A 22,924-nucleotide genomic window follows, 5' to 3' on the forward strand; every position below is an offset into this window, starting at 1 on the left:
GGAGGACCCCCGTGGAACGGCGGGCAGCCACCAGCACCTGCTGGGCACAGGCTGGAACAGAGGGCCCAAGGGCCAAGGAAGGGCTTCCCACAGTTGGGGACCTCACAGCGGGTGGCCACCAGGGCTGGGGCCACAAGGATGCGGAGGTTTGGGGGGGTGGAAGGGGAAAGACATCCACGGGAAGGAAAGGGTGTCTCGGAGGTACAGAGGAGGGACTAATGGGGACCTGCTTGATTAAAAGAGCTTGGATTGGGGTTTGTATGTGGGTGAGTGTGTGTGTGTGCACTCGCGTGTGTGTGTGTGTGTGTGTGTGTGTGTGTGTGTGTTGGGGGAACAGGGACAGTGGGCAAGATATTGGCAAAGAAGTAGGGTGGCATCAGATTACACACACAGGTCATATTTTGTAAACCAACAACTAGGCCGTCGGTGCCTAGGTTAGTGCCCAGCCCCCCAGCACCCCGACCTCTCCCCAGCACAGCCTCCATCTCTCCGGGCTGCAATCGCCTGCTTAGTTCTCTGTCCCCCCCCACCCCAGACTGCCAGCCCCGAGGAGGCGAGATGAGGCCCCATTGGAGGAAGGCACAGGTGGGGTACCTGGAGGCTGAGAGGAGGGTCCCCTCGGGCCATCTTGCCAGTGAGACCCCAGCTCGACACCTCACCCAGCTCCCTCGGGCACGTGGTAACTGGGAATGGGGTATGTGACCCCAGTCCCGACTGTTCTGAGACCTGCCTCAGTGGCTTCGGTGCCTGTGACCGGCTCTTGCAAGCCCCCAGTGGTGATGCCAGATGCCTGGAGACCCCACTGCGCTGACAGCCAGGATCCCAGGTCAGGAAGGCCAGGGAGTCCCTGAGGAGGGCCACCCAGGCCCGGACGCTGTCACAGGTGGCAGGTGCTTCATCCTCTTCACTAGGCGGGTGCGCTGGAACCCTGCCAGCTCCTGCCCTGCTCTGGCCTCCCTCGGGCTCAGATAAGGAGCTATTTTTGCTCTGTACCCCTCCCCCATGTGGACCTCCTGTCCCCTAGGCCCGAGCGGGGCCCTCGGAAGGGGATTCCTGAAGGCCCTGCACTTCATGGGACAGGGAGGGGCCACCAGCTGTCAGGGCCAGGAGAAGCTAGTGCTGGTGACTCAGAGGAGCCATCGAGAGGGAGAGAGAGACAGGAAGGAGCAGGTGCAGGGAGTGGTGGGAGCTGGGGTGGGGAAGCAGAACGGGGCCTCCCATTGCTCAGACCAGGACCTGGGCAGAGATGAGGAGAAAACGGGGGTGGGGGGGCTGAGGTGAGACGGGGGGAGGTGGGTGCAGGCCCCCAGCAGCACCCAGGCTGAGCCCGGAACTGAGAAATCACTGCCAGAGCAGGTGGCTCAGGCTGGGACCCACAGGCGGCCCAGATGCCCGGAGCAGAGGGAGCCCTCAGCCCTGCCCCTGAGCGCGAGGCCCTCTGCTGCCCTCCCTCGGGGCCCCGGGCCCACAGGGGCAGCCAAGCCCCCAGAGGTGCAGGGGGCGCGAGGAGCCTTTCTGTCCCTCCCCAGCAGAGCTGAGGGTGGGGCCTCCCTGGCTCTGGATCTTTGTGGGTGTTGCTGGGGTGCAGCAAGCAAGATGTTCCAGGCCCGGGGGCGGGGTGCGGAGGGGAAAAGAGGAAGGGGGCTAGAAGAAGGGGACGTACAGGGATTCTGAAGAAATGCAAATTTTTGAAAAAAAGTGAAAATAGAGACTTTTTAGACTTCAATGTCTGCGACTAACTGGGGCTCCTGAGCACTTAGTACAGACTGTGCTTTGTGGGTTGGTCACATCGAAGCTGAACCGCGAGCTGCTGCCAGTGGAGGCAATCGGGAGGGCTGAGGGTGTGAGTGTGTAGGGCGGTGTGTATGTGAGTGTGAGTGTGTGATTGCGTGTGAGGGTGTGCGTGGGGTGCGTGTGGGGCAGGTGAGGGTGTGCGTGTGTGTGCACGTGACTCCTCACGCTGGCCGCAGCGGGGTCCCTTGCGGACCTCAGACAGGACTCGACGTGCCTGGCTGGAGGGCTGCTGGCAGCAGCTCTGCTCCAAGTGCCTGCAGCCGCTGCGAGAAGGACTCCAGGAAGGAGGGGGGTGACCGAACTCCCCACGTTAGGGGGAGAAGTGACCTGCGGCCCATCAGGGGAGGGGACAGCCCAGTCTCACCCTCTCTGAGCACCCTCAAAGATGCTGGCCCTCCCCGCCTTGAGCCCCCTGACACCCCAGGTCCGGGCAGTGGGCAGCAGTGGCTGAGTGGGTGGTACTCAGTGGGGGCGCACTGAGGAGACAGAAACCCTGGTGGGGGCCTCTGGGGGCAGGCGCAGGCGATGGGGGTTCTGAAGGGCTGGCAGAGGCTTGAGGCCTTGTAAAAAGGAGGCCCAACAGAAATAGAAGCGGTGACACTGGCCTGTGGTCCGTGTGCACAGTCAGGGCAGAGACCGGGGGAGGCAGGTCCGCACAACAGGAGCAATGAAAGACCCTGGAACCCTAAAATGACTACACACCAGCCTGCCCGGGCCTTCAGAATTCACCACCGATGAGGAAGATGAGCACTAAATGCCGTCCTGTGTCACTCTCCGGCAGCGACAGAGGTGATAAAAGCAGCAGCGCCGTGAGTACCCGCACGTCCCGCACGTCCCAGGGCACGTCCCAGGCCCCGTGGGAAGCATTCTGCACGTACTCCGAGTTGGGGCTGCGCTGCGGATGAGGCCCGGGAGGCCTCAGAGAAGAGCCCTTCCTGCGGCCTGGGGCCCAAGGGCAGCAGTTCAGCGTCCTCACTCTTCACCTCAATCCTGAGAAGCTCCTGCAGAGGAGAGAATGGTATTTTCCGCAGGGTTCTAGAATAGGTCAAGGAGGGCACCTGAACTCCCAGCAGCAGTCACCCCCACCACCACCTGGACCGGCTGCCCTCCCAGCCAGCATCTCTGACCTTCCGTGTTGGGGGCTTGGCTGGGTCAGACTTGTCTGGACCAGGACACCCATTACCGGATCTCTCCGACCCATCTCTTCCAGGGACACCCCCAGGGCCTCCTGGGGAAAGCAGACCTTGGGAGGACTGGGGAGGTCACAGGCCGAGAGGGGTTGAGGGTGGGGACGGAGGGGTAGGGGTGTGGTGGGAGCCAGTGTCCAAGGCTGGGAGGCTGGAGGCTCCCCTGGGGGAGAGAGGACAGGCTGGCTGGCTCCCCCTTGCCCCACTCAGAGCCGTCCTTTCGGGGAATGCAGGGCTGGCAGCTCAGACGTGGGCGGGGACAACAGAGATAAGTGGGAGGCCCTGGTATTTACAGGGCTCGGTGTAGGAGAACAAATGTATTCCCAGACGGTGGCCCACCCACATTTTCTTCCCATTTCTGGTTCCATCCTGTATCATGGGGCGGGGTGGGGGGGCACCCGTGTCATCCCTGCCCATGTAGACACCCGCTCCCACATGTGGACACATCCCCCAAACAGCATCCCCTAGTCGCTCCTTGGGCCCAGGGAAGGGTTTTAAGGTTTGGGACATACTTATCCTAAAACATTATTCCTTGTGTATCTGAAATTCAAATGCAACTAGGCTCCTCGTATTTTATCGGGTAGTCCTAATCAGGGGTGTCCCCCCACCAACCATAAGACCGGCCCTTGGTAGGCCCACGGTAGAAACCCTCCCAGGCCCTGCAAGCTGGCTTAGGGCCCGTTGGGCAGACACTGTCAAGGTCTCATTACTAGAGCGTGGCTGGAGGACCTAGGCTCTGAGTGGGCACATCTTGGCCCCATAGACTTTCTGGCCATTGAAGAGTCAGATCTGGACACCCTAGAGTTCAAGAGCTAGAACAGGGGCCCCTTTGCCTCCTACTGACTGTATGGGATGAGCCCAGAGCCCATCTCAAGCAAGTAGCGTGCCGGGACCTTTCCTGGCCTCCTTGGTACCTTTACCTCTGGTTTCTCCAATCTCTGTGGGAGGCAGTTACCGCCGAGGTTGGGAGACATGTGGTGGAGTGGCCGAGAGCCAGGGCTGCCAGACAAAATACAGGGTGCCCAGTTACCTTTGAATTTCACATGAGCAATGGAATTAATAATAATAATTATTATTATTTTACTATAAATATGTCCCATGCAATATTTGGGATAGACTTATACTAAAAAACGATCTGTCAATTATTTGAAATTCAAATTTAATCCAGCATTCTGGTTCTGATTTGTCTTTGATTTTGGTACACCTGACAGCCCTATTGACAGCGGGGCCGTGGGAGTCCCCCAGCTAGGTGCCGGCCCTGGCTTCTCTGCCTGTCGCCCTGTGAGGTTTCCGAGGTTCACTCTCCTTGTCTGCAACCCCCACCCCCACCAGGGCTGGTGGAAGAATGAAATGATCAAGTGCCTGGCATAAGGGATGGCTGTTATTGCTGTCCCTGGCTGAAGTCCCACAGCTAGAGGGCCGCGGGGCTGGGATTCACCCTTCGAACTCTAGCTCAGGCCTTCGTCTCCTCCAGAATGCTCGCAGCCCACTGCACCCTCCTCGGCCTCGAGACCACCCAGCCTGCAAGCGTCCTGGCCAAGGGCGCCGAGGCCAGAGGCTTTGGGGTTGAGAAGGAAGCACGCTCTGGTCTGGATGTCTCGAATTCCCCGATGCCTGGAGAGGAGCCCTGAGAGATACAAGGGGGAAGGGAGGAGCTAACATTTATTCTGGGCCTAGTGTATGCCTGGCATTTTGTTTTCTAATTTAATCCTCACAGGCCTCTTGTTTCCCTTTTGCGACTGAAGATGCCTTCATGGCAACATAGGAGAAGGCCCCTGATGCTACTCTGTATGGACCGCATCCGGCCCACTGTCAGGCTCCCTCTCACCTCCTGAGGCCTGGGCTCCCCTTCCCCCTCCCAGTGAGCCCGTCCCTGACCACCCAGCTTACAATGGGAATCCTCCCCCATGGGTTAGAACATCCTGATTCCCCTTTTCTGCTGCCTTGCCCCCCTCCCAAGTGCCTTCATCAAATATATTAAAAGGCAAGCTTAGGGGCCCCTGGTGGCTCAGTCTGCCTTCAGCTGGGATCATGATCTCAGGGTCCTGGGATCCAGCCCTACATCAGGCTCTCTGCTCAGTGGGGAGCCTGCTTCTCCCTCTACCTGCAGCTCCCCTTCTTGTGCTCTCTCTCTCTCTGTCAAATAAATAAATAAATAAATAAATAAATAAATAAATAAATAAATAAATAAAGCACCTGAACTCATGAGCACTGGGTGTTACACTATATGCTGGCAAATTGAATTTAAATAAAATTTTTAAAAATCTTTTTAAAAATGATATAAAAAGCACGCTTATTTGGTTTGTCATCCTTCTCCCTTTCCAGAATGTAAGTTCCAAGAGAGCAGGTTTTTCCAGTCTGTTTTGTTTAACTGCAGGGTCCCTGTGTCTGAAACAGCCTCGTCCACACTGGTTGAATCAATTAAAGGTAATAAGGACAGTAACAGCTAACAATGACTTTGTACCTCCTTTGCCCCAGAAGGAAGTACTTTACATATGTTCATTTACGTATCCTCATCCTCCTAACACCTCTGTGAGACACAGAGCCGGCACAGAGATGCCAAGGAACTGGCCCAAGGTCACACAGCTGGTGGGCAGAGCTGCGCTCTGGTTGGCCCGAGTTCCCAGTTGACAGTCTTTTACACACCGCACAGGTGTCCGTGACCCTGGCCTCTGCTCTTGTGTGCATGGTGGCCCATCGGTGGCGCCCCTCCTGCTCCCCTGGCGCGCCCGATTATGAATGCCTGGGCCTGTTTACTGCTGACTTCGGCCCTTTGAGGGCAGGGACCTGTCTCCCGCGGCGTGCTGTGTGGTGGCCAGCCCCTTCCAGGCCTCCTCTCCACGTTCCTGGCTGGCTTGCACTACAGCCTTGGGAGGGGGAAACAGGGGCATGATCACTCCACCACCCCCACTCTACTAGCAAAGGAACGGGCTCAGAGAAATGATTTGTTGCAGCAGGAAAGAACAGAGGGTGACCAGACCCTGGACCGTCGGAGTCAGCGCCTTCCCGGCCACAGCCTGCTGGTGGCGGGGGAGCCACACTATGTAGCCCCATGGGTTCTGGCTGCTGTCCACGCCTTTGGTGGGCACCTGGATGACCACGTGTCAGAACTGGGGTGGGCTGGGGGTGGGGTGGGCCAGGGGATCCAGCCAGGCTCTTTCACCAGGGGCCTGCAGGGGCTGCTTCTGGGAGCTGGAGCCGTTGACCGGGTGAGGGACGATTCCAGGTCTGTGATGCGTGCTTGCCAGGTGTGCTTTCAAGCAAACAGGATGCAAAGCAGGGTATATTTAGCCCGTGGCTGCTGCCCCGTCCCTGCTGCTGGGGAAAACCCTCGGGAAGCTTTCCTTCTGTTCTTCCGCATTGGGGGCCGGGGGGGTGTGTATGGTGGTGGGCCAGGGGGTTATGAGGTACAGAAACCTAAAGACTAGTGGCTCACCCCACAAAAGGCAACAAGCTCAGGGAGAAATATGCCTCACCTGGGGGTGTTCACTGGACAGATTCATGCTGAGACTAGGGAATGGTGGGGAGAGGCTATATTGATTCACTCACTCACTCATTCATTCATTCACTCATTCATTCGTTGGACAAGTGTTTCTTGCACTTCTATTGTGCACCAAGCACTGAGCTAAGTGCTGCGAATACATGAGGGAAAATAATGTACCTGTTCCCATCGAGCTTTCAATTTCAAAGGAAACGAACATTAAAGGAGTCTTGCTGGTACTTAGTCGTGCTTAGCTGTCACTGCTCTGAGGGAGAATTTCTGGATGCCTTGAGAGGGTAAAAGAAGGAATTTCAGTCTAGGAGTCAAAGAAGGCTTCCTGGAGGAAGAGGTGTTTAAGCTGAACCCTGGAGGGGACCCAAGGGCTCATTTGGCCACTTGCTGAGAGTTGAGGGGCAGAGACGGACAGAGTAGCGAGGATTCCAGGCCCTAGCAGTGAGTGGCACGTGCCCCTGGACTGGAGCTTGGCTTCTGCAGGCCACACGTCAAGGACTCCACAGTGGCTGGTGTCGGGATCCTCGCCTGATCGGGAGACAGCCCCTGCCCACAAGCATCCCCTCGTCTGATGGGAAAACAAGGGAGTTCAACCGTGAGAACAGCTTTCCACTGGCAGCAGAGACGTGGAGGTCTGGAGCGGGGGTACTTGCCACGGAGGAACGAGTCAGTTTGGGATGCCTTGCTCAAGACGGCACGTCTCTGGTTTTGAAGGTGGGAAGTATCCGGGTTTGGCAGAGGGTGTAGGAGTTTGAAGAGCTGTGTGCAAGGCTGAGGAGTGGGAACAAGTAGACTTTAGGTTGGAGTAGGAGGCGGATGAACTATCCAATTTGGACGTGTATGTTCTTTCTCTCCAATTAATTTTAATAGCTATGGCGAATTTCCCAATCACCGTGTGCCACAAAAGCACTGATGGATCTCATTTCATCCATACAAATAGCCCTGGGAGACAGATATGAGGATCCTATTTACAGACGAGAAAAAAGAGGCTCAGAGGATTAAGCAATCTGCCCACAGTGACCCAGAGAGGAGGCGGTAGGACCAGGGATCAGATGAAACGTGTCTGCTCTGGAGCTCACGAACCTTTCATTGCACTTGCTTCCCTAACGACCTGACATCTTAGAGACTGTCCCTGACTGCTCTGGGGAGTCGTTGGTACCTCAAATGTTGGCTAAAACCATGGTTAGCCATTTGCAAGCTGTTGATTGGTGACATGACTGTGATACTCTGACCTGCTGGCACAGATCCCATCCCCTTTCCAGCCCACAGAGGAGCCGCTTGGGGTTCTTTGTTGGAAAAGGCAAACACCGGAGGAGGTAAGGCCTGCCCCAGATCCCAGAGCAAGCTGGAAAGAATCAGAAAATGATCTTTTCCTTCATCCTATTAATCCAGAAGTCTTGATCAGTGTCACAGAACTGAGATTTTTGTCTATTTTATTGCTATCTCCGCAGGCCCCAGAATAGAGGATGGCACATAGTAGGCACACAATAAGTTTTGTCGAACTCAATCTCTGTGGGTGGTACAGTGTGAAGGGGAATGTGACACATACGATCCCTGCCCTCTGGGGATTCATCATCCTACTGAATATAATACAACCCACACACGTGTGCGCACACACACACTCATCCGTGCACACACATGCACACACGCTCACAGGAAGCCGTCTCGGACTTACTCTCTACCTGGCCAGATGAATTAATATTCATTTATAACGAGGTGGACTTAAGTGAGACTTGTGCCAGCCAGAGGATTTTTCCCAGCGGTAAAATTAGTCAGAAACAAGGAACAAAACCAACCAATACAATGTCATCTAGTATTTTGGTTGCCTTCTTTTTGGAGGGTTTTTTTTTTTTTTTTTTTTTTTTTTGAGGAGGGTAGGTGGTGGATATAACTTATATACTAAAGTTTACAAGTCTTGAGTGTACAGCCAGATGAATTTTTACATATGTAATATACATATACACTTGTAAAACCTCAACTTGGATAAACATAGCATTTCCAGCACCCCGGAGCTTTCTCATGCACTCTCCCAAAAAACACTCTTCCCCCGGGGAAGAGGTTGCTGCTATATTTTACCTTGCCTGTTCTTGACCTTCACAGAAATGGAATCATGTGGTAAGTACTCTTTTGTGTCTGGCTTCTTTTGCTCAACAGAATGTCTGTGAGGTTCATGCTTGATGCTAAATGTAGCAGTTTACTCTTTTTAATTGCTGTACAGCATATGCAATGCCATATAGCAAATGTTTTATATATATATACACACACATATGTATATGTCATATATGTAACATAATATAAATAATATAAAACAAATATATAAAATTATATATATTAATTGTATATATACATAATCAGCTCACTTATCCATTTTCCTATTGATGCACATTTGGGTTATTTCCCGTTTGGATCTATTATGAATAGAATGACAATGAACATTTTCGTGCCTGCCCTGTGGTGAGCATAAGCACTGATTTCTATGATTTATATACAAGAAGTGGCATTGCTAAGTAGGCTTATGTTTACCTTTAGTAGATTTCTCAAAAAGTTTTACAGGTTGTACCAATTTTATACTTCCACCAGCAATATATGAGAGATTAGAGAATTTTTAAGGTCAAGAATATGATCCTTATACCCCTCTAACTTTCCTATTTTCCACAAGGCTCGACTAAAATGTTGGGTAGGATATTGGAGCCAGGATCTCCACGTTCTGGTGAAGTTCTCCAGGACCAAGGATTCCTTGTGGAGCCAGGGAGTCTGGGAGTGGAAGGCTGGGGATGGCCAGCGGGCTGGGTGTGAATCTGTTGGCTAGAGATCTCCAGAGTTGGCCCATGAGATAGTCCAGGTGCTCTGAGAGCTGCTCTCTGATACCCCCATGGATTGTGCTGCTGTCAGGGTGACATCTGTCAGTGGCGACATCTCCAATCTGCCTACAAATAAAAGGTAAGTGGTATTACTTCATCTGGAATGAATTTATGGCTGGAGATGCACCTACCACAGTAGAATACAGTCTCATTCCCTTTGCCCCAATTCTCCACTCAGCTCCCTACTTCCCCCCTTCTGTCAGAATGAATAGCTGCATCAAGGAGATGGTTCAAGCACTCTGGTCCCAAAGAGAAAGGAGAGGCGGGCAAGATATTCCCTGACATCTGTTGCCCCACTGAAGAGGCCAAAGGACTAAAAATCTTAGAGTCCTGTAGTAAGAAGCAATAATCAGGGAAGGATTATGGAGAGGGCTGAACAGAGGAGGAGTTTGCCCCCAATGAACTTTAAGAGGTGTCTTTCAGGGACACTTACCTTATTGTTGCCACTGATGTGATGTGATGTTGCCCATAATGTGTCCACAGTCAAAAAAAAAAGAAAGGTCAAGGGCGCCTGGGTGGACCAGTGGGCTAAGGGTCTGCCTTTGGCTCCAGGTCATGATCTCTGGGTCCTGGGATCAAGTCCCACATTGGGCTCACTGCTCAGTGGGGAACCTGCTTCTCCTTCTCCCTCTGCCTCTCCCCACCACTTGTTCTCTCTCTTTCACTCTCTCTCTCTCTCTCAAATAAATAAATAAATAAATAAATAAATAAATAAATAAAATCTCAAAAAGAAAAAGAAAGAGAAAAAAAAGGTCAGTGTAGTCCTCACTTGGTGGGCTTACTTTGGCCACTATGACATAGGACCACTTGGGATGATGGAGTCAAAGTTCCCTAAGGAGTCCTGTCAAACCTGGATTCCAGTTCTGGTTGTGTCCTTCACTGGCATCGAGGCCTTGAACAGGATACTGGAGCTGTGTAGGCCTCTGTTTTCTTGTCTGTAACATGTGGCCAGTCTACTGACTGAACAGGGTAGGCACAGACATTAGCAAAGGGCACAGGGTGGGAGCTGGGGGGTGGGGGGTGGGTGGGGGAGGCGGCTCCTTCTCGGAGGGAGCAGAAGTCAGGTGTGGGGAGGAAGCCAGGTTCCCTGGGAGCCCCTGTCTGGGCGGGTCCAGGAGGCCGCCCATGTGGCCCAGGAGGGAGACCACGGTGCCTGACTTTATCAAGACGCCTTTGAGCCCAGCGTGGTGTTTCCTGAGCACAAACAGATAAAGGGACTTGGCGGTCAGCCCAAAGGACCAGAGTTAGACGTCAGTTGGAGGGTGGGCACCAAGCTCCACTGCAGAGTCTCTGCTCATGAAGGTCTTTGCCAGGAAGAGAGAATTTCATTCCTGGCGTTTGTGGGTAGGGTTCTATTTGTTGCCAGAGGAACAACATTCCGAGGGGAGGATCACTTAGAGCCACTTGCCTCCCAGCCCTGGAAGCCAAGCCACGAAGAAGATGTGGCCGGTGTGGGAGCCACAGGTCATCCAGAGGTTCCGGATACAGGGGCGGATCTGGGTGCCTCTCACTATCACCCTGGACTTGGTGGCCCAGCTGTGCCAAGGGTCTGTGGCCCTTTCCCCAAGCCTCCAGGCCTGGCATTCTTATTTATTCCACCGTCTGGAAGGCCTTGGCCTGCCCTGGGGACCCACTTCAAGTGGCTTCCTTCCCTTGGCTACAGAGCCTTTGAACCTGGCTGAAGCATTTCCTGTCCCAGGCCGAGGCAGGCTAACGGGTGGCCAGGCTTCCTCCCTAGCCCGCTTGCTGTGTCAGGCCGGGTTTGAGCCTGGGCCAAGTTTGGGAAGGCAGTAGGTGTGGGGGCTTCCTGCCAGTTCAGGGACGGGGCTGGAGAGGAGGCAGGGCCTGGCTGAGCGAGTACAGCGGGGGTCAGGCTCGGAGCCGGTACCCCAGCCAGGCACTTTGAGAGCGGGGTGCAGAGCTCCTTATCCTTCCCTCCTTGGGCAGCCCGAGATAGCTCCCTGTGGGCGCAGGACCCACGGCAGCTCGCTGAGGAACCAGTGTAGGTAGCTTCGAGCACTTGCTTTACATTTAACTCTCCAAATGCTAAGTGCTAAATTTAGCTATCAGCTCGAGGAGGCTGATACCCACTCTGCTGCCGCTTCCTGTTTTTTTTTTTTTTTGGTTTTTGTGGGGTTTGACAAATAAAAGTTGTAAATAGCTAAGGTGTCCAAGGTGACTTTTTGGTGTGTGTATCCATTGTGAAATGATGAGCACGATCAGTCTCCACTCTGCCTCTTTACCATGAATCCCACTCTCCAGGCTCCTGGGGCTCCTTCCCTCAGGATGAAGTGATCATAATAATAGGGGTTCGGCCAGGTGACCCTCCCAAAGCCGAGACCCCCCCCCCCTTGCCACTCCCTGTCCTGACAGTCTCTGGACTTTCTGGCAAAGTGCCGAGGAGAAGTCTGAGGCTGAGGATGGATTCGCAGAGGAGGCATCCCCTCTCTCATCCTTCCCGCATCACTGTTTTAAGGTCGGAACCCACAGAAGAGGCCCCTCCTGTAGGGGCCGCAGCCAAAGTAGCAAACATCTTGTTTCTCAAACTACCAGATGTCAGGCAGTGCCCCGGCGGGTTCGGGGTCGGGGGTCGGGTGAGGATGAGGGAGGATGGGGTAAGAGGTGGGGGAGAGAAAGCAGAAGAAAGGTTGCCTGAGGCTGATAGGTGGGGAGGGTAAGCCAGCCTGCCCCCTTCACGGCCTAAAGGATCATGGGACCCTGGGGCGAGGGTGGAGGGACGGAGGATGAAAAGGTGGAAGATGTGCTGATTTGCATGCTATTTTTTGCACTGCATTTGCATGCTTTTCATGGACTGTCTAGAGTACAGACCCAGGGAGGGTCCCCCAGGCTCCCTTCTCTCCCTTCCCTCCTCCTCTGAGGTGCTGGGGTTTGCAAGCCCTGGGGGGGAAGAAGTGGCTGGGCTCCCCCTGTACCACAGCCCAGTCTGGGCAGGGGCTGCAGGGGTGGGGACCTTGTCAGGGGCCGCGAGTCTGAGCAGGTGATGAGGCCCCCATGGTAGGGAAGCCAGGGCTAGGACAGAGTGGGGCAGAGGGGGAGCACCCCGACTAGGAGGAGCAGGGTGGAGGGAAGCGGGGTGTCTGAGGATGAGGAGCTTTTTTGGAGCTTTCTGACTCCAGGCTTTTTCCTAGACCAGGCCCCAAAGGAAGGAAGCCAGATGAGGCGTCTCCTCCTGAATTCCTGCGAAGTTTTATTTCTCACAGCAAATCTGGCTTTGACATCAAATGCCTTTCTTTCCCAGGGGTCCTGCTCCAGCCGCAGCCTGAGACCCTCTCTGTATCAACCCTGGGGGCGCCAGGCCAGAGGGAGGGACCATCAGCCACAGGGCCTGTGTCCCTCCCTTGTGCCCTCACAGGGGCTGGCCAGGCCCATTGTCGTGCAAGAACAGGGGTCCTGAGCAGGCTTTGGGGTGGGCATGGGGTGCCTGAGCCCTCACTGGCTTCTGACTGGTCAGGGGTAGCTAATCCCAGAGAGTCCTGGGGCAGGACTCCGGGTAACCGGGGAGGAATTCATCCCTACCCCTGGTTGTGAGGATCCCGCCTCTTTGCACTTTTCTTTCAGTCTCTCCGTTTTCTTCCTCACTCTCACCTCTCCTCATGTGATTTTTAAATTGCGAACATAGAATTACGACCCTGTAGCCCCGTTAGCCTTTGCAAGGCGCTTCCCTGCTGATAATCCCAGCGTCCCCATCTGCTGCTGACAGGCTCACTGTTCGGAGTGGGGACAGCCGTGTCTACCTTCCACCTTACGCTCTTTCTCTTGGAAACAGGGCTCTACCACCTGAGCAGCAGCTGGGAGGGGGGGGACAGCTGGAGGGCAGCAGCAGAAAACACTGTTTGGGGAAGGCTCGCCCCACTGGTGAGGCCTCCACAGGCCCCAGGAAGCAGGGATGGCCAGGCCAAGCCTGGGAAGAGCATCTCAAAGGCTGTTGACTCGCCTCCTGGTGAACCGGCTTAGGGTTCATCTCTCCTGAGGGGAGACCAGCCTAGAAGAGGCAGGAGATAATTGATTCCACAAAGTAAACAACCCTACCGGCCTGGCACGCCCGCAGGTTTGGCAGACCCAGGAGTTCTTTGCACATGCACGGTCTGGACCCCTCACGGGCTGTGTGCACCCTCACAGGAGCCTGGAGGCATGTATGGGATCTGTACACACTCACAGAGGCTCTGCAGGTGTCCATGGTTTAGAAAATACCCACAGACTCTCGCTAAGTTATGGTCCAGGGTTCTTTGTCTCAGGTTCCATCCTGTCCTAATTTGTGCATAACGCCACCCCTACACGATCATGCACCTTGGATTTCACATGGCCCATCCCCTCTTCCATCCTACACTTGACAAAAGTGAGACCAAGCAGGCTCAAGGGCTTTATCTAAGGCCACACAGCTGAGTTATTTTGAGTTACAGAGTTTAGGATTTGGAGATGTCAGAGGTTTTGGGGGCCGACTTGAAGCCGAGGAGCTTGCAGGAAAGAGAGGCAGGCTTGTGAGTCCTCAAGGCCTGCTCGGCCTCTTTCTGAATGTGTGTCCTTTGACAAGTTACTGAACCTCTCCGAGCTCCAACTCCCTTTTCTTTAAAGCAGGAGTCATCAAACCTACTCCACAAGGTTGTTGCCAGGCTTGCGAACCACACGCATTTGAAGCCTGGCACACAGCAGGCACTCAGTAGGTGGTTCTGCAACTATTTGCTAAGGTAGTAAAGCAATCGACCACAATGCTATTGAGGATAGCCAGCACGGGCCAGGCTCTCTCTATGCTTGTTGCCGGGGAGGCGAGGGCAGCTGGGGGTGTCTGGGTAGGAAGCACGTGGGGTAAAGACAAGAAGAACTGGCGTGTGCTGTGACCGGTGTCACAGAGAATACAGAAGAAAAGCACTGACTGCAGATGGTGCATGAGGGCGCGGGGGAGGGCACTGAAGTTTTCCTCGAATTTGAAGGATGAATAAATCTCACCCTTCAGGAGAAAGGGAAATGAGATTCGATTCCATTGAGAGAACCATAAGGACAAAGACCCAGGGGCCAGGGTGAGAATTGTGACCTGGTGGATGCGGCTGGACGGGCCCCAAGAGTCCACGCGGAGGGAGTCGGTGTGGACGAGGGAGGGTGGCTTTGACCCGAAGGGCCGGCCAGTCTTTGGAAATAGCCACATGCAACACTTCACAGCAGAAAAGCAAATTTAGAAAATAATGAACTTTGCTTCAGTTTACTCTTTTCTTCTCAAAGTGTTGCTTCATTATTTGCTAAAAAAACCATTTGCCTTTAATAAAGGTCACTGGCAAATGAAAAGTGTTGGCACAGAGCTAGGCTCCTTGGGGTAAAAGGAAGAAATTCAAACATATCTGAGGAATGCACGTACCTCCCCGCTTACTAACGGCTTAACGAACTACTGCTTTGGCCTTTCACCTGGCAGGCACCCCGAGCCCCCAGCTGAGATCCACCCTCATCGTGTTGTCGGTGCCCCGGACACACCGCAGTTACTGGTTGCCAAAACTGCCTGAGGACAGCGGGTGGGGAAGGGGGCTCTCAAAGTGTTTCACTCATTCCAGGTGATTCAACAAATATTTGCCAGGCACTGTTCCAGGTGTTCGGGGATGAGGGCTGAAATAGGACAGGGCTCCTGCACACCTGAGGCCTCATCGAATTAAACTGGCACTTTGTGGCTAATCCCCGGTTCTCAGGTGAGAAACACTCAACCATCCCGACAAAGGGGGTGCAGCGGTGAGAATCTGGCATTTTCAAGTCAGACGACTTCTGGGCTCACATCCCAGTGACTGGCACTCAGGTGAGTGACTTCTTCCCTTTCAGGTCATCAAGAGTAAAGTGGGAGACACAGATTGCTGTTTTCCAGGATTAAATGGGATCAAGAAAGTGTAGTGCTTGACATCAAGGCTGAGAGAGAAAAATCCCTCAGTAAATGATAATCACCGGTATCAGTGATCTTTGGGACAAACTCAAAAGCTAAGTGAAGTGAGCCAAAAAGAGGCTTTACTACGGTGAGAGGCTGGTAATAAAATTTAGGGGAAAATAGTCCAGACCATACTTCAAAACCAATGAGAAGGAAGGTTCCTCTGGGGCCAGGATTGGGCTTTGCTCCTTTCGTATCTCTGGCATCTAAGCACATAACGCACCTTGATAGTGAGCTCTGAATGAATGCTTCTTAGCTCTTGGCCAGGACCCTGGAGAGAGAGAGGTGGGTGGCAGACAGTTCCAGGAAGACACCAGTCCACGGGTTACTTTGGCCAAGAAAGGTCGACAGAACCTGGGACATCATCAGGAACTGGGTCATTTGTGAAATTAGCAAACATAGCGTGGAAACCCAGCAACACATTTCTGGAAAGAGTACAGAGAGCAGAAAGTTCAGGAGAGACCAGACTGAGGGCAAGGAAGCAGAGGAAAACCTTGGGGGACCGTGCCCCGGAGGGCCTGGAAAACTCCTTGTTCCACGGTTCACGCTTTTGACCTTAACCTTCCTCAGAGAGTCCGTGTCGCTGTGTGCCAGCAGCTTAGGTAGTTCGCTCTTGCATTCCCCTCGAGAAGAGGAATCCAGGATGCTCGGGATGGTCTCTTCCATCTGACCAGGGAAGGGACAGCCAAGGTCACAATGAGAACTTCCCAATGGCCAGTCTAAGAGAGCCAGGACACTTCTTTCCCCGGTTTTGTCGGGGGGAGGGGGCGGGGAGGGACGATTCAGGGAGGCTTGGGCAATGCTTCATCCTCATATGCTCACAGATTCAGAGAACGTTACAGCTGGAGGGAGCTTTGGTCCCCCCCACCCCCACCCCCCCAATGGAGAGAGAGTCCCAGGGCCAGGCAGTGATTTGATCAATGAAGCTGGGACTAGAACCCACACCAGCTGGTCGGTTCACAGATCGGTGCACACAATTTGCAAATGACTCACGCATATTATCTCCGAGCTCCTGACTGAGACATCCACTGCCTACCTGACATCTCTTTTTGAACATCTTAAAGGTTCCTCCAACTCAGTGCGTCTAAGCCTGAACACTTAATCTCCTCCTTCTCTGGTTTCTGGCGCCCTGTGTGGTAGCTCCACCCGCCCCGCTGAGCAAGCCCGGGAGAAACCCACACACATTCTCTTTCTCACACTCCTTGCGTCCCATTGGTTACCGAGTTCTGCTGATTTTATCTCCTAAATGCTTCTTTAATACCCCCCCCCCCGCCCACTTCCTACATCTTTATCCTGATGCAAGGTACCCCGACCTTTCACATCCCAACTAGTGCAATAGCCACCTACCTGCTCTGGGCACCTGAGCCCATTTTGGCTCATTCCTCACAATGCAGCCACGTGACCTTTGCAGAGCACAGACCTAGTCGTGTCACACACACACACCAGCTTGGGGAAACTTCAGGGGCTTCCCTTCACCCTCAGCATCAAGCCGAACTTATTAGCGTGGCTCCCAAAGCCCTAGGTCACCTGCCCTCATGTCCCGTGACACACGCTCTTCCTGCCTCCACAGCAGCCACACCGACTGCATCCAATCCCACACCACAGCCAGCCACTCCAGCTGTTCCCCTATAACGAAGTGCGCCCTTTCCTCCCTTGGCCCGGGGAACACCTTTCCATCCTTTAGATTCCAGCCCAAACTCCATTTTCTCAGACTGGGTCAAATCATCCTATGTCCCATCCTTGTAGCACCTGTCACAGCTCACGTTCTAACATTTGTTTGGGGAGTATCTGGCAAATGACGTTTCCTTGCTGTCCTGTGAGCTCCATGAGAGGAGAGACCATGTCTAGTCAGGCCCGAAGCGCATCGTTCAGTGCCTGGCACGTTCGAGGCACCTAAACATTTGCTCATCGGGCGAGTGAATGAAGGAATGCTCCGCTTCTCAGATTCTCTCCAAAGATGACACGATGAAGAAAAATCACCACGCTGTGTCCACAGATGGGCTCCTGTGCCTCTTTCTGAAACAATGGGAGGTTAGACAGTGAGATGCATGTGGGTTCGGTTGTGTCACAAAACTTACGTCCTAATCATTTCCTTTATACGTTCCTAAAGAAGATCACCATGTTCTGCTAAGTGGGAGGGAAAGTGGACCAAAGTGCTGTATACCCTATGACTCTACTCCCATTTTTAAGCATACTAAGACGAATAGAAGCCAATAGTGATATAGGAGTGATCTTCCTTCCTTTTTTCCTCTTTTTTTTTTGTAAACTCCCCATTATGTATTACTCGACAGAGAAATAAAAAGTATAAGAACATTTTTGAATGATTCACACACACACGCACACACACATACAGGCACACACACACTCAATGGTTTAGGAAATGGAAGGCCATGTGTTCAGATACCCAAGAATGGAAACCATATTTCCCCTCAGCCTGGGGCCTTTCTGAAAGTAGAAACCATTTCACTTCCCCTCTTTATTTCTCCCTGCACCATCTTCTTTCCACTTCAGCCAGCACTCTTAGGTCCAAGTGACAGAAAACCAACTCAAATTAATTTAGGCAAAAAGGAAATGTAGGTGCTTCCATAGCCGGACAGTTGCAATCATGGTCGCTCTCAGAGCTCAAGGGATCTTGAGGCCTCGGCTCGCCTCCCACACCAGCAGATTCCTATGTGGTACGAGCAGAGAGTTTTCTCTCCTCCCACCACAACAAAAGTCCTGACACTGATCCCTGCACCAGTGGCTGTGGCCGGGTTGGGGTGGGGGTGAAATCTCTTACTGGCCAGGCCTGGGCCAGGTGCTAACTTCTGGCGATGGGACCTACAGGAATCGGACCACAGGTGGGTGATTCAGAACTGGAATGCTTTTTGCCAGAATAAGGGGAAAGGGGCGGTGGGCAGGCAAAACAAAAGGCGACCAGCACCCACTGAGCCCCCGGCTCTGCCCACAGGATGTGCTCAGCCCACATCACTGACTGGCTGACCTCCAGCTGGAACCATCTGGGCAGGGAGGCAAGTGGAGAGTCGGGCAGCAGGACCTCACTAGGTCCCACATCAGCTGCTGAACCTCCATCTACTTCCATCTGTGCCAACAGTCTCAGCTGAACATCCAAAGGGAGGGATTCTGAGTCTGTGCACGTCCCAGAAAGTGATGAGGAGGTGGAGAACGATGTTTGCCAAGTCGCATGGAAAATTGCCCTTGAGCTTCTCCAAACACCGTATGCCCAGGAGGCCCAGCTCACTAACCGGTAGAACTGGGGCCCAGACTGGCCAAGCAGGCCACTCAGGATGGCGGGGAGGACCTGGTGCCCTGCCTCCCTCCCGGCAGGCTGGGCCCATGGGCTGGCAGGTGCTCAGTAAGCGCAGATCAAGCTCTCAGGGATAAACCTCTTATGCAACCCTCTTACGGGGAGGGTGTCAGATGAAGAGGAAACATGATTTATGGGTTTGGGACATTCCCAGCCCTACGAGAGAAAAGTAACAAGACAGGATCGAGTCTGTATTTTGGGGCATCAGGCTCGATGCACCCATCTCTGTCAGAGAGACAGCATGCTAGCCACCTCCGGGCCAGGATTAGGTTTACTCCACACCGTCTTTGCTTGCCTTGTCCACTCTATTATTTCTGGTCCTGTGGTTCCAGCCCATTCTGACCGCATAGCCCGGTCCCCTACCTACCCCACCCAGGAGCCCTGACACAGCGCCCGCCCCTGGTAAAAGAACCCTGCCCTCTCACTGGAGCCCAGCCCCTCATCTGCCTGGAAGGTGCCATCAGGCAAAGCTGGTACAGGCTCTCTTGGTGGAATCCCTGCTGGAGGGAAAGGCTCCAGGGAAGCCTGAGCCCAAAATGGGGAGATTGTTTCCTCTGGGGGCCTTCTTGGAGGGTTTTCTGCAGCCTTCACCATTCCCAAATACTCATCACTGGGACTGGGAAAAGGCTGGTACAGGAGAAAGTGATGGAGAGCCGGGGGTGAGGAAGTGAGAGCAGATGGAGGCAAGAATCTGAAAAGACGGTGCCGAGCAGCCCTGAGCCAGCTGGGCAGATGTGGGCTACTGAGTCACACCCTGCTTGACCATGCCCTGGCAGCTTCCGGGAGAAACCGGGCCTGGCACTGTCTGAACCATCAGCCCACCACTGAGCTCCTGGGGCCTGAGGAGGCCAGCCGTGAGCCAGCCTCCTCCTCTTTGCCCCTCTTCCTCTGTCCCCCACTTGGCAGTACACTCCTCCCTGCCCCCTCCTGTGTCCCCCCCCTTTTTCTTCCTCCTCCTCCTCCTCCTCCTCCTCCTCCTCCTCCTTTGAGCTGCCTCTTCTCCCACAGGTTAGGAGAGGCTGGTGCCAAGCCTGTCTGTGCAATTTATTGCCAGTGTTTGGTGTCTAAGATGGGCAGACACTCCCGTGGGGGTCCTTCTTGATCTTTGCTGCCACTGAGAAAGCGGATTGTCCCGTTCCAGGCAAGTTCTTAATAAACATTTAATGAATGAATGGATTAATGAATGAGCATCTGTTATCTGATTCGAACCCCACAGCAACCTTTTAAGGTAGTCCAGACAGTTACCATGAAGTGCCATCTACAGCTGGGGGAAACTGAGACACAGAGACATATGCTCTACACAAGGTATGCAGTGGCCAACTGGGGTCAGAACCCTGTTCTCCCAGCATCCACGACTGCACTATCCCAGACCACTGCCTGTTCCTTTCACCCTCCTGTACCCTGTCAGCCACTCCTTGGGGTTTAGAGAGCCAGACCAGGGCAGTGGGGTGGGGTGGGAGGCACAGGGATCCTTTGGGCCATTTGCACCCTACTGGCTCTGGGCTGTGGGGACAGTCAGTGTGGGAGGCTCTCTCTGCTTGCTGTTTTGGCCTCCTCCTTGGGTCCACAGCATTCTGCAGCATTCCCTCCACATGGCTGATGCCGAGAGGGGCCGGGGGGGGGGGGGGTGTCAGCCTGCCCAGCACAGTCACATCGAGCCCCACTGCAGTTAAAGTGAAACCTGGCAGGACTTGGCAGTGACCTTTGACCTACTGGCAGGCAGGGGCCAGATTAAAGGTTAAGTGACCTCCCAGACTTTGGGACTGTGGGGGAATCAGAAAGAAGTAGGATTCCCTGGGATTTGGAGGTGGGAGACACTAGACTACTTTCCCATCCCCACTGGGGGGTCGGTCCTATGGTCCCCGCAGCAGGATTGGGGGAGATCTTCTGGCTCCCTAGAAGACTTGAACCTCGGGAGTTGACTTCACAGAAGACCGCCTGGAGGTGCTGGGGAGCTTTCTGGCCCTCCAAAACCCACGAGGGATCCTGGGCACCAGTTCCTCTGCCATGAGGCCTGAAGCTGGTGGAGGAGGGTTAAGGCGGTTGGTTACATGCTTCTCACTGTCAACTAATTTATCTGATCTTTTCCAGAACAACTGTGTGGAAGGGAGCTGATAAAGGAGTGATGGTCCCTGACTAAAGCTACTAGCCACACGCGGTAATTTGAATTCAAATTCGTAAAATGAAATGAAATTAAACATCCCTCAGTTGCACATTTTGAACAGCTGGAGCGCTAGGGAGCTACTGGATTTGACAGCACCGATATGAGACATTTCCATAAACGCAGAAAGTTCCATTGGTCAGGGCTGGGCAAGGGGCTGACCTCGGCTCCCTGAATAACCTCGCAGGCCCCTTTTGGAAACGGGGCCTGTCGCGGGCAGGGGTGGGATGTTGGGGGATAGGTCATCGCGGCCGGGAGGGGTCAGGCTCTGTGCGGAGGCGCCACCTCCCCGGTCACGGTCACCCCGCTCCCGGGCCCGTCCAGTCCAGGCGGGCGCCCCCTGCCGGCGGGGAGCCGCAGGGCGAGGGGGCGGGTGGGGGCGGGTGGGGGCGGGTGGGGGCGGGGTGGGGTGGGGGCGGGTGGGGGCCCAGCCCAGGATGCGGGCGGGGGGGCCCGGGCCGCGGAGGCCGAGCACAGCGCGGAGCCACGGGACCCCGCCGACGGCGGCCCGCGCCCCTCTTGCCCCCCGGGTCACCCGCGCCCCAGCCGTCCCCGTTAACCCGGCGGTTAATTATTAATTTCTTCTCCCGGCTGGAAGCGAAAGTTCCACGGGATTCAGATGGGGAGGGAGCCTCGGAAGCGCACCCAGACGCTCGCCTTGCCGCGGGAAGCAGAGCTCGCGGCAGGGCGAGGTCAAGGGCGCCGGGCCGCGGCCTTGGGGGAAGGGGATGCGACGGGGTGGGGGAGGGGATGCGATGTGGCGGTGGGGTGGGGGAAGGGGAGGCGATGGGTGGAGGGAGAGGAGGCGATGGGGGGCGGGGGAGGGGATGTGATAGGGCGGGGGAGGGGATGTGATGGGGCGGGGAAGGGGATGTGATGGGGCGGGGAAGGGGATGCGAAGGGGGAGGGGATGCGAAGGGGGAGGGGAGGCAAAGGGGGTGCGGGGGACTGGAATGGTGGGGCTCTTTCCTCTCCCCCGCCCCGCACGCCCCCCCCGCGCCCTCCTCCCCGGCCACCCCGCCTGGGGCGCCACTCGCCGGCCCCCTCCCCCGACGGCCCGCCCAGCGCCGCTCCCTGGGCCCGACTCCGCAGGGCGCTTCGGCCTAAACGGCTGACTGCGGCTTCCCCTCGGCCGGGAGAACGAGCCCGGGGTGCTGCAGGGAGGGCCCGACGTGTCGCGGCTCACAGGCAGGGCGCGGAACCGAACCCGGGCCCTGCAGACTCGCAGGCCCGGCGTCCCTCGCGTCCAGCCGGGGATGCGCGCGGCGTGGAGGCGCGAGGGGCGGCGCTGCCCGGCCCCCCCCCCCCGCAGCACCCTCCCCCCAGCCGCTCCCCCCACGCGGCAAGCGGCGCTACCGAGGCTGCCTCGGGCCGAGAGCGGTGGCCAGGTGGGCACGGCCCGGGGAGCCCCTCCGCGACCCCGCGGCCATCCCACCGGCGGCCCAGCTTCAAGGCGCTGGTTCTCGGGCCGAGAGCCCAGGGAAGGAAGAGGAGGGTAAAAGTCACCCTGAAACGAGGCTGGCCGTCCCGGGGAGCAAGGCTACGTTCCCCAGGGAGGCCCCGGTGCAAGGGGGCGCGCAGGTGCCCCGCACCCCGGGGCAGGGACCGGGCCTCCTGGAGGCCGTCCGCGCCCCAGCACCGTGCGGGCCCCGCGGGGCCGAGGTTCGCAGGGAGCCCGGGGTCCGTCCCCCTCTCGCCACGAGATGTCGCTGCTGCTCACAGGTAGAGGCCCCGGGCCGGCTCGACTCGGGATCCCGCTTCCCCGGCCCGGGCGGCCTTCGGTGTGTAACCGGGCCTGGGGCGGTTGGAGGAGCGCGGCCTCTGGTCGCCCTGCAGGCCCTGCTGGCCCTGAGCTCCTGCTCCTCGGCGGCTGGTCCCAGTAACTCAGCTGTCACCCACCTGCGGTTCCCACCCCGCTACCTAACTCGGGCAGGACCTGCATTCTCTGAGCTTCCAGAGCTTCTGTTTCCCCCATTGTAAACTGGGGATAACAGTCCCCACCAGGCAGGGTTGTTAGGAGGCTAAAATGAGACAGTGTCTGGAGATGTGTTTGCAGAGGCAGAGCAGGATGTGTCCCGGCTGCTGCTGTTTTAGTCCCTTCGCCGTCAGCTGCAGACTGTTGAGACGCAGCTGGTTCAGGGTTCCATCGTCTTTTTCTTCTCTCGACACCCGATTTCTCTCCCTGCCCAGAATCACCATTCAGA

The 22,924-nt window shown here is 55.5% G+C and overlaps 3 long non-coding RNA genes across 4 annotated transcripts; 1 reads left to right on the forward strand and 2 right to left on the reverse strand.

Annotated features, from left to right (window-relative positions):
• Positions 1-1,699: 1,699 nt before the first annotated feature.
• LOC140635884 (uncharacterized) lies at positions 1,700-3,357 on the reverse strand. Its single transcript, XR_012033219.1, has 2 exons — positions 2,922-3,357; positions 1,700-2,795 (listed from the first exon to the last, which is right to left on the reverse strand). It is a non-coding gene; the product is annotated as an uncharacterized lncRNA (long non-coding RNA).
• Positions 3,358-7,275: 3,918 nt separating this feature from the next.
• Positions 7,276-10,849, reverse strand: LOC140635885 (uncharacterized). The gene is made up of 4 exons (XR_012033220.1): positions 10,494-10,849; positions 10,186-10,295; positions 9,769-9,781; positions 7,276-9,401 (listed from the first exon to the last, which is right to left on the reverse strand). It is a non-coding gene; the product is annotated as an uncharacterized lncRNA (long non-coding RNA).
• Positions 10,850-11,583: 734 nt separating this feature from the next.
• LOC140635886 (uncharacterized) lies at positions 11,584-19,926 on the forward strand. Of its 2 annotated transcripts, none has more exons than XR_012033221.1 (3): positions 11,584-11,811; positions 14,894-15,129; positions 19,776-19,926. It is a non-coding gene; the product is annotated as an uncharacterized lncRNA (long non-coding RNA). The 2 variants fall into 2 exon arrangements; XR_012033222.1 differs by lacking the exon at positions 19,776-19,926 and adding an exon at positions 15,153-16,075 and having other exon boundaries at positions 11,588-11,811; positions 14,894-15,025.
• The last annotated feature ends 2,998 nt before the right edge of the window (positions 19,927-22,924 follow it).

This window comes from Canis lupus, chromosome 6 (assembly GCF_048164855.1).
Source record: "Canis lupus baileyi chromosome 6, mCanLup2.hap1, whole genome shotgun sequence".
Taxonomy (NCBI): domain Eukaryota; kingdom Metazoa; phylum Chordata; class Mammalia; order Carnivora; family Canidae; genus Canis; species Canis lupus.